This window comes from Echinops telfairi, unplaced genomic scaffold, assembly GCF_000313985.2.
Source record: "Echinops telfairi isolate 266 unplaced genomic scaffold, ASM31398v2 ScPeMD7_1;HRSCAF=3_0, whole genome shotgun sequence".
NCBI lineage: Eukaryota > Metazoa > Chordata > Mammalia > Afrosoricida > Tenrecidae > Echinops > Echinops telfairi.
This window is the reverse complement of record NW_022103896.1, coordinates 3,763,108-3,774,538: the sequence shown is the minus strand read 5'-3', so window position 1 is coordinate 3,774,538 and position 11,431 is coordinate 3,763,108. Positions and strand designations below refer to the sequence as shown.

General features: G+C 50.7%; 1 long non-coding RNA gene across 1 annotated transcript in view; it reads right to left on the bottom strand.

Moving 5' to 3' along the window:
• Positions 1-11,087, bottom strand: part of LOC123522531 — a 12,262-nt gene extending 1,175 nt beyond the window's left edge. The window contains exons 1-3 of the long non-coding RNA XR_006680793.1: positions 11,023-11,087; positions 9,981-10,034; positions 1,014-1,055 (exon numbers count right to left, since the gene is read on the bottom strand). This is a non-coding gene — a long non-coding RNA (uncharacterized LOC123522531). The remainder of the gene's footprint in view (positions 1-1,013; positions 1,056-9,980; positions 10,035-11,022) is intronic.
• Positions 11,088-11,431: the final 344 nt, after the last annotated feature.

Here is an 11,431-nt window from a genome sequence, read left to right as displayed (position 1 = left end):
TCGCTGTGAGCTTCCTCTTTTACATCGACCCTCTTCTCTAGCCAGCACGGTGCCCTTCTCCGGGGACTGGTTCTCCTGACAGTGTGTCCCAAGGACACATCCTTCCTTGCCTCTAAGGAGCACCCTGGCTGCACTTCTTCCAAGACAGTGCTGTTTATCAGCAGCCCACGGTAGGATTTTCATTGAGTATTTGCTATCTACCGGGAGCTGTGCTACGGTGCTTGCTGTGTCTCAGTGCCACCCATCAATCCTGACTCCTAGCGACCCTGTGAGACAGGGTCAAACTGCCCCAGAGGGTTCCCAAGGCTGCCATCTTTGAAGACATTGATTCCCACATCTTCCTCTTACGGAGCAGCTGGGTGGGTTTGAACCACCGACATTTTGGTTACAGCCAAGTGCTTCGCCACTATGCCACCGTGGCTCTTTTAACTTGATGAGACTTCAGATGATGTTCACTACAGTTTTGCAAAGTGCCTGGACACTGCACCTCCACTTTTCAAATAGACATATTTTAGGTATGAGGCCATACCTACCGCGCCTCATAGGAATTAAACAACAGATGCAAGGTCAGTGCCGAGGGGCCGGTGGACTGGGATGCCGACTCCAAGCCCATGCTCTGACTCAGTGCTCGACACCCGCTCCCGACACTGGCCTGAGGCCTGCAGAGACAGGCAAGCAAGTCCGAGTCACCGGCCACAGCCGTGAGCCCACCCTGCTAACTTTGCCCAGACGGGCCACTTCTCCAGGGGCCTTGGCTGCTCCGTGTGTACCAGTCAGAGCTGTGTCCTCGGTGCCTGCACACAGCCTGGTAGAGGGCATCATGGCTTGTTCCATGAAATACGTGTCTTCAATATAAAAATAATGTTTCTTAGAGGAACTCATATGGCTGCGTTATAAGACACATGAATGACTAGGAAAATGGTAACAAGGAGATGGTGTGTGTATTGGGGTGTTGGTGGAGAGGGCATACCCCAATGCTGTGGGAATTCAGAGAAAGAAGTTGAGGGACTTACAGTTCCTGGTAATCCAGGGGGGCCTGCGGGACCAGCTTCACCCTGGATGAAGAAGTGGGGGAAATAACAACCATTAGTCTTCCAGTCCACTCTGCTTGCTCCGTGGCTGATCAGGTCACATCGTCTCTCTCAGTGGGATCAGCCCCTGCAGCAGCCTCCATGGACTAGACCGCAGATGGACGGGTAGATGGGTGGGTGCATAGATACATAGATAGATAGATACATAGATAGATAGATGATACACAGGGAGATAGGGAGATAACAGATAGACTGAAAGACTGACAGACAAATGATGAGATAGATTGTCAGAGAGAGAGATTACACACTGATGACAGGTAGATGGCACACAGGCAGACAGAGATGGTTGGTGGTGTGTGTAGAGAGAGAGTTGGAGAAATAGTGAGAGTGCATGTAAAAGAGAGGTTATACATCGGTGGTAGGTAGACAGATAATGGGTGGACGATAGCTGGAAGAAGGGAGGAAAGGAGGGACAGAGAGTGGGTAAAGAGATAGACATACTACAACCATGATAGAGACATGGAGTCATGATTTCCTGATGACAGGTAATTCAGTCAGATTGATCAATTGACGGACGATGGATGAATGGCTAGAAAGATGGTTGGAAAGTGAGTGAGAGAGAGAGAGAGAGAGAGACAGGTGATACGCTAATGGTGGATAGAAGATACATAGTCAGATAGTTCGACAAGCAGACAGATCAAGCCCAAATTACAAAACGGTTCACACATAGGAAAACATATTCGGTTCACGCATGTTCACACTTTCGGGGAAGTATTTATGTTGGCAATGTTGTGGGATTCCATTGGCTATATAGCCTAATAAAGTGACCTGTCATCATTGTCTTGTTAATGACATGTAGGTTGTTTTCCATGTGGTGCCATCACAAATGTTGCACCTGTGCACACCAGCCATGTCTGAAACCTAGCTCCTTTAGAATCCTCCACCCCTGTCACTGTAGGGCTGCTGGGCCAAGGAGCAAGACTGCATTTCTGTCACAGCACAGGTGCTGGAGCTGAAACACATGGCTTGAGATCCATTTGGTATTAATAAGTCATTTCACCTCTTCCTGTGTGTTTTCCTCAAGGTAAAACAGGGATGATAAGAGCACCTACTGCTCACAGCATCTTGTGGGGCAGCAATGAGGATAATCTGCGGAAGAGGCTCAACCAGGAGGAAAAGTGGACCCTGAGCTGTCCAGGGTAGGAGGGGTCATGATGAGTGGCGTGGTCACCAAAGCTGTCACTTCACAGACGCAACAAGAGAGTCAGGGACTGGACCTCTGTGTCAAGGTCTGCTCCTGACACCAACCCAGTGTTGGGACTCTGGCAGTTCTTCCAGTGTGAATAGTGGACAGATGATGCTTGGATGGATGGATGGATGGATGGATGGATGGATGGATGGACGGACGGATGGACGGATGGATGAATACAGTAGTCTAGAGAGGAATGCAATAGATGGATAGATAATGGATGGTTGGTGGATGGATGGAAGGATGGATGAATGAATACAGTAGTTTAGTGAGATGAGCTAGATGGATAGATAAGGAATGGTGGGTGGATGGATGGATGGATGAATGGATAGATGATAGATGGATGGATGATAACTGGCTGGTGGGTGAAGGGATAATAAATGGATAACTAGATTATAAATGGATGGATGGATGGATGGATGGATGGATATATGATTGAGAGAGGGACAAGCTGATTAACAACTTTTGGAACCTTCTGGGACAGCTCTGCTCTGCCCTTCGCTGTCTTTTGGAGTCAAAATCAATTCAAGGGCAACGAGTTTGGTTTGGGATTGCGGATGAATTTAAACGTCATGCGGTTTGTTACTACAATGAACCCTGTGAAAGCCTGAATCTGCACAAGGTGGAAAACTGTCCACGGAGGAGCACTCAGACTCAGACACTTCCACTGAAACAAAGGGTGTAGACGTGGTCACGCTGCAGCCTGCGAGAGCCGGAAACCTGGGGAGGGTCTGCAACAAGGCACTGGTGCTGCCATCTGCTCGTGTGGTTGTGATCTCTATGACTGACTGTCCAGGGTTGCATCCCAGGTTCAAGTGCTTCACATGGCCCAGACCACTTGCTCTGTGTAGAGATGCCTCCAGGTAGAAGCTCTGGCCACCCCACTTCAGAGGGAAGGAAGGCAGAGCATGAAGACAGCCATGAACCTGCCCAGTGTCACACCGCCAGCGCACAGCAGAGCCTACTCTGCACTCAGAATCCACGGTCTCTGCTTCATAAACCGAAAAGGCAAATCCACTGATACAGAGCTGATTCTGACACACAGTGACCTAACAGGACAGAGAAGAGTTGATTCTGATTCACTAAGCCCCAGCGAACAGAGGAGGGCTGATTCTAACTCACTGAGGCCCAATGACACAGAGAAACTACCCTATAGGGCAGTGGTTCTCCATCTTCCTCATGCCACAATCTTTTAATACAGTTCCTCATGTTGTGCTGACCCCCAACCATAATTATTTTTGTTGCTACTTCATAACTGTAATTTTGCTATTGTCATGAATCGGGTGACCCCTGTGAAAGCATCATTCGACCCCCAAAGGGGTCGCGACCCACAGGTTGAGAACCACTGCATCCGAGAACATTGGTCTTTATGGGAGCAGAACGCCCAGTCTCTTTCCAGTGGACCTACTGCTTGGTTTTAGCTGCCGACCTCGCTGTAGCAGCCAGACTCGGCACTTCTGGCCATCGCTTCACCCCTGCTCCACAGCCCGCCCCATTTGGACCACAAGAATCTACCGGAGAAGTGGCAGTGCTCAGACCTGAGTGCACAGATAGAGGAGAAGACTCCAAGAGAAGCCCTGCCCCAGGAGCAGGAACCTACCTGTGAGCACACCTGCTGACCTCAGGGTCTGCTCCCAGAGAGGGGTCCCTGCGTGGGGACACATGGCCTCCCAGCAACTCTGGGAGAAAGCGTGGTGAGGGAGGAACTCCGAGGTTGAGAGAGGATGTGACCGGCCCCTGGCATTATCTACCAGGAGTGCTTTTACCTTCAGCAGCCCCCACTGGGAGGCACTTTATTTTATCTCTTCCAAGAAGCTAAGTCCCTGGGAGGCCCCAGCACTGTGCAATTGGCTGCAAGCCTAAAGGCTGGGGTTTGAACCCACCCGGCGGCACCGTAGCAGAAGAAAGACCCGGCAAACAGGCTTCCACAGAGACGACAGCCGAGCAAGCACCAAGGGGGTGCTCTGCTCTGGGGGACTGGACTGGACAGTGGTGGGTGGCTTTGTGCTTCAGAGGGGACTGAAACGAGGGCCGAATGGATGTGGAGCAGAGACAGGGTGAGCATGGTGAGGTCAGCCGGGGCTGATGTGGATTTTTAATTTTACTAAATGCACCCATTGTGACAGTTTAGGTTTTTCGTGCCAACCTACCACCTGTAAGAAGATATGGGTGGAGTTTAGCTTGTCAGTCAGGCAGCAGCCTGATGGCATCTCTTGGACGTTCATCTGAGAAATATATCTCTCTGCAAGCTGGTGTTCTCTCTCTCTCTCTCTCTCTCTTTCTCTCTCTCTCTGCCTTGAACTACCTGCTCGCTAGACATCCTGTGAGCTACTGGACCCTTGTGATGTTTTCCACCGACTTTGGATCCACATGACTTTGCACCCACCACCTGTGATCTTCCTGCATTCTGCATCATTGCATGTGAGTGTGTGAGTCTGAAGAGGGACTTATGGACTAGTATCAGACTTATGGACTTGAGCTGGACTGGGCTGGGATGTTTCCTCGGTATAGACTTACTCCTTGATAGAAAGTTCCTTCTTCCACATATATGAGTGGCACTGGGTGTGTTTCTCTAGTCAGCCAGCCTCGCACACCTACCCTGGCCTATCTCTCTGGAGCTGGGGAAGAAGGAGGAGCTTCTCTGGAAGGCTGAGTGCCATCAGCTGTGTCTCTGGCGGGACCAGGGCTCTGTGGTCCTGCTGAGCCTTCACACCCTGGAAACAAGCATCTCGCACAAAAATAGCATTTCTGAAGCATCTGCAGAAGCAGTGGGGCCAAATGGCTTCCCCGGGCCAAGCTGGCTCTGTTTTCAGATGGCAGATCGGTGGAGAGAAAAGCCCAGGGCAGAGGATGGAGGGATGAAGGCTTGGACCTGGAGGGGACAGGACACAAGGAAAACTGGGGGAAGAAGGCACTGAAGAAGTGGAGGGAATGAGATGGGGAACCCCTGGTGTGTGTGTCACCCACCCTCTAGCACCCAGTGGGTGGCATCTGGATCAAATGGTCAGGGTTCAAATCTTGACTCTTCTGAAGCTTAGCCATGCCAGCTGGGCAAGGATTTAGCCTCTTCAGCTTCAGTTTGCCCATCTATGAAATGGGGCTGCTGCTGTAACTAAGTTCCCTCGCAGGGCAGCTGTAAAGACAAAGTCACTGTGGGGGGCGGGGGTGTCCCATGCCAAATTCTCGTGCAGAGTGAGTCCACTATCACCAGACTTGTAGGTATCTATTGGTAACTAGAACTTGTAAGACAGAAAGCATTAATCTAGGTGGAAACGGAAGCCATCGAAAATGAAAGGGACAGCATAAAGGTCCATCTGGGAAGCAGCAGGGAGCTGGGCTGGTCTGGTGCTGGCCATTTCCAATCAACAGTCAGGGGTTACTGGGCTGCAAGGACACACTCAAGAAGAATGGTACCACGTCCATCGTCAAAAAGGACACCTCAGGATTTATCCTGAAGCACACTGCTGCCTGTGATAGGACTGTACCTATGCACATACAAGGGAATCCAGTCACTAAAACCATTATTCAAATTTACCCATCAGTCACTGGGGCTGCTGACATAGAAGCTGAACAATTCTAACAACCTCTTCAGTCTGAAATTGGTCCAACATTCCATCAAGCTGTATTGCTAATGATTGGTGATTGGAATTCATAAGTTGGAAAACAGACGAAGCTGCAAGCAAAAGATCACATGCTGCATTTCATTGCAGGAGGTAAATCTGCTGAACAAAGCCTTTTTTAAGTATTGAAGGGCAAGTCCGTTACTCTGACCTGTGCCTGACCCAACCCCTGGGATTGTCAATCAGTCATATGCACCGGAAAGGCGGGCACTGAATGAGGAGGAAGGAAGCAGAAGGGATGTGTTGGAACTGTGGTGCTGGCAACCAAAGAACTGCCAAAAGAACTCATGACGTGTCTTGGAGGAAGTACAGCCAGAGGCTCCTTAGGAGCAAGGATGGCAAAACTTGGGCATATTATCAGGAGAGACCAGTCCCTGAAAAATGACATCATGTGTGTGGTAGTTACATAATCTGGTGTCAATGTGGGGCTTGAGGGGATTAAGAGTGAAGGAGTTGAGTCTTGTCTGTCAATTGGGTCATAGCCAATGAGGCCCCTGTGTGGCATGGCCTTCCCCTGAGGATTCTGGAAAGTCTGTATGTTTCCTCTTTGGAGGCAGGAGACACACTCTCTCTATACTCGTTCTCTGAGAGGCATTCCTGAGGAGAAGCCACATGGACCTACCCTGATGCAGCCCTGGAGGCTGGAGGAGCCACCTGGAGACCCCTGCCAGCGCTAAGATGCTTACAGCACCACTGGATCCACAAGCCTTCCCACCCACTGGCCTGCGATTTTCTTGCATTTGGCATCATTGCATGTGTTTGGTGAGTCTGAAGAGGGCTTAATAGATTGGTATCGGGCATATGGGCTAAAATCAGACTTATGGACTTGATCTGGACTGGGCTGGGATGTTTTCTCAATGTTGAACTGTTCTTGTATGTAAAGCTCTTTCCTCCGCACATGAGTCCCTACGCATTTGTTTCTCTAGTCTACCCAGACTAACACAAAGTCCCTCCATTAGATGGACGGACACAGTGGCTGCATCAGTGGGCTCAAACATATCAATGGTGAGGATGGCGCAGGACCAGCAGTGCTTCCTTCTGTTGTACACAGGGTCCCTGGGAGGCAGGACAGACTCGCCGGCCTCCAACAAAAAGGGACTTATCTGCGGGGAATCGTGTCACCTGTTCCCAGCCCATCAAAAACCTTGTGTCTGGACCTGGTTGACATCTGTCCCTCTCCCAGCCCCACCATGCACTTCCTAAAGCCAACGTTTCTGCAAGCTGACAATCCAAGGCAGGGACAGGAGGATCCCTTGTGGCACTGTGGGTGGCTCACTGAGCCAACAGTTCAAGGGCAACGGTTCAAGGGCAATGGTTCAAGGGCAACAGCCAACAGTTCAAGGGCAACAGTTCAAGGGCAACAACCAACAGTTCAAGGGCAATGGCTGACAGTTCAAGGGCAACGGTTCAAGGGCAATGGTCAACAGTTCAAGGGCAACGGCCAACAGTTCAAGGACAACGGGCAACAGTTCAAGGGCAACGGCCACCCCATAGGAGAAACACGAGACTCTGTGCTCATAAAGAGTGACAGCCTTGGAATCCCAAAGAGGCCGTGCTAATGGGGTCAGAGCTGACTGGATGGTGTGGTTTTGTTTCGTGTTGTGTTGTGTTGTTGCAGGCACAAAGCACCCACTCAGCAACACACACCTGGGCTCCCGTGTGCCGACTTGCAGTTGTGAGGTGCCGAGTCATTTCCAATTTGTCATGACCCACCCTCTGCACAACCAAAGGAAACACTGCCCTGTCCTGCCCCATCCTCACAACTGCACTTGCTTACCACCTGAAGGAAGCATCGTCACATGCCTGTCTGCACATCTTGGAAAGCCACGTGGAACTGCTCACTACAGTTCAGCAAGGAAGCCCCTGCACACCTTGCTTACTGGATAATCCGCCCTGGGTCACAGCCAACTGCTGACGTAGCTATGGTTTCACAGCAGCCTCGCTCACGGAGCAGAGGAGCCTGCGGCTTCCCGGCTGACAAGCTCTCTTGCACTGGGCTGGAGCTCAGCCAGGGGGTTGGTGAGAGTTGGTTCTGACTCGTTGTCCCTCTATAGGGCAGAGGAGAACTGGCTCTTTGCGTTCAGACTGTAAATCCACCCAGGGCTAACTCCCATCCCCCCCCACAACTCCTGACACAGCAGGACATGAAGAATAAATAAGATCTGCACCCCGGTTTACTGAATCAGCCCTGACCCACCACCAAGCTGACACCAAGCTCAACCTCACCAGCAGTCAAATGGATGTTCCACAGATAACATGGGGTCTCTGAGTGGTGTGGAGGGCCCACACCCTTGGCTGCTGATATAGTTAGTTTACTGTGCCAACCTGGCCCATAAACACACATGGGGTTAATTGAAGGGCAGAGAGACAAATGGCTCGGTGAGCCTCGCCTTTCTAGTTCTCGGGTCTGTTGCTTTGTGATGGTTGGACCAGCGTGGAGCTGCCTTAGCCAGTTTCCTGCTTCAGCTGACAAGGCTCACTTCCTGCAAGGCATCCCCAAGGAGAAGCCACATGGACCTACCCGGATGCAGCCCTGGGTGCTGCGGCAGCCGTGTGGAGACCCCTGCCAGCGCTGAGATGCTTACACGTTCATTGATTCGGCTTTCCTCCTGCAGTCCACGTCATTGCGTGTGTTTTGTGAGATGGAGGAGGACTTTGTGGATTGGTGTAGGACATATGGGTTAGTGTTGGACTTGTGGGCTTGGGCAGCACTGGGTTGGGATGTTTTCTTGATGTACTTACCCTTTATATAAAACTCTCTCTATACATGAGTTTCCATGGATTTGTTTCTCTAAAGCACCCAGACTGACACAGCTGCTAACTGAAAAGAGGACAATCTCAGTCTGTCCTGAGGCACTCAGAGGAAAGGCCTGGTGATCTACTTCTGGGACAGGTTTGGGGTCAGCTTGGCTGGGCCAGGGTTTTCAGTGTGGCACTTAGAGCCTCACCCCGATGTGATCTCACATTCCGTAATCCACCCTATGATGGACTCTGGTGGAAGCGGTCAGGCAGTCAGGTCACAGCCCTGACATAATTGGAAGGATGTTTCAACGGGGGTGTGGCCTACTTCCTATGCAAGTTGACGAGGTGTGAAAGCTACCTCTTTCTTGCTGTGTCTGGATCCTGCACCTGCCTGGTCCACCTCTGATTCTTTGGTCTTGAACCAAAAGCCTGCCATATTTCCTGCTGATCCTGTGATCAGTGGACTGCCATATTGCTTGCCAACCTTGGAGTCATCCGACTCTACCCTCAGCAGCCAAGGGCCTTCCTGCTTCCAAGTTTATCTTCCTGACTCTTGGTTCCTTGGCTCCACCAACCACATGGATCTGGAAAAGCCTCCAGCTGAACATTGGACTCAGAGCCTTGAACCACACTAGACTTACCCAATTCTACACCTGTGAGAGCCCATTTGTTGACACACACTTCTTTCTTCATATAAACATGAAAGTACCACTAGCTTTACTTCTTCAGTGAGCCCAGCCCATCACAGCATCCAAACAACCAGCCATTGAAAACCCTTGGGACCAGAGTGCTACTCTGACACACATGTGGGGTCGTCATAGTTCAGAGTCAATGCAGAGGCACCATTTCTTGGTTTGTTATTTTTCCTGATCTAAAAAGAAGGACACGGGAATTAGGGAATTGAGACTGAATGCTCAGCAAGTGCTCTCCATCCTTTGAATCTCAATGACTCGGTGCTACAGGTAAATGGCTAACATCTACTGCAGAAAGTGACATTAGTATTCAGAGAGAGATTGGCCATAAGCAAGCCTAACACAGCACTCAGATCATGACAGGTGCTCACGAAGCTCTGAATAAATTAACGGCTGTGGTGACGGCCGTAGGATGGATGGATACCTTGTGACCCGAGTGTGGCTTCATTAGCATCCTCCGCTGATAGCAACAGAGAACGGACCGCCTGAGGTTCGTGTCTAACAGACTGTCGCCTCTTACAGAGGGAGCTTGAAGTCATTCGATCTAAATGACTATGAGACAAATGCTGTCTGCAGACAAACTCATACTTTAGGAAAATACAGTGACCAAGAACGGAAGATTGGGATGAGAGTAGGGAATGCCTACCTTGTCACCACGGCTGCCTTTCAATCCCGGAAGCCCCAGTTCACCTTTTTCTCCCTGGAGCAAAAGATAAAATGTGCAAGTCTTAGAAAATGTTTTGAGAATGCTCTACAAATGCGCTTTACGCAATGGATGTGTGTATGGATTGCGATAACAGTTGTATGAGCTCCTAATAAAATGTTTTTAAAAAAAAGAAATGAAACTGAGCTTATTTCCCGACTCTTCTAGGAAAAGGCAAGATATGCTGAGCTGTCTTCAAGTCCACCGCTGCCCACAGCAGCCCCATAGACAAGAGAACAAGACACTGCCCGGTCCTGCACCATCTCCCAACGGATACGCTGTCTGAGCGCACCGATGCAGCCACCGTGTCCCTCTGTCGCATGGGGGCCCTTCCTCTTTCACTGACCCTCGACTTTACCAATCAGGATGGCCTCATCCAGGGACTGGTCTCTACTGATGACATGTCCAAAGTACATGAGATGAAGCCTCACCATTGTCCACTCTCAGGAGAATTCTAGAAAGGACTACTAGAAGAATGAGGAAATCCACTCGTTCTCCTGGCACGTGATATCTTTGCAAACATCCTAATTCAAAGGCATCAATTCTCTGTCTTCCTAGTTCATTGCCTAGCTTTCTTTTCTATGCATAGGAGGCGACTGAAAATACCCTATCACAGGACTGTGGGCGAAATACATTTTGTTTACCCTCTAACCTGGCCTGGCCTGTTCCATCAAATGGCCACATTGAAGTCTCAGTCAAAGGATGGTTCTAACCATTAAGAATAAAGCACCCAGTTCTCTATTTGACACCAGAGGAGCTGACAGGTGGTACCTCCCACCTTCGTGTCCCCATCCATTCCACCTCGAGATGCCTGGCCCGATCCAAGAATGCTGCAGCCGTACTTCCAGCTGCTGCTCGATAGTCTCTGGACCAACCCCTGGATCTTGGCTAAACCCACCGAGTCCCAAAGCCTGAGCCACTCGAGGGGCCTGTTACCCATGGGCACACCCGGGGCGGCACGGTGGGAAGGGGCTACACCACGTACCTGGCTTCCTTTCTCTCCCCTCACACCTGGGAAGCCTGGAACTCCGGGGAGACCTGCTTCTCCCTGTGAAAGCAAAATGGCAGCTCTTGTTCACTAAGCATGATTGTGGACGGGCTCTTCGGGGCCAGACCTGGGCCACGTGCTCTCCAGTCCCCCCAAATCGGGCCGAGTCGAAGACCCATGGCACCACAGCGATGGAGCACGCTGGTTTCCGGGGCGTGTGCCCACTGAGGGCCTCCAGATGTTTCCTCCCTCAGCACTTCCCTTCTCCTGGACCCTGGTGTCAACCTCTTTGCTGACTAACACCTACTGGTCCTTTACCCTGGATATCACCTCACCATCTTTCTTGACACCCCTGCCCAACTGTCAGAGGAACCCTCTTGTACTTCTCCATCTTAACCTGCATGCC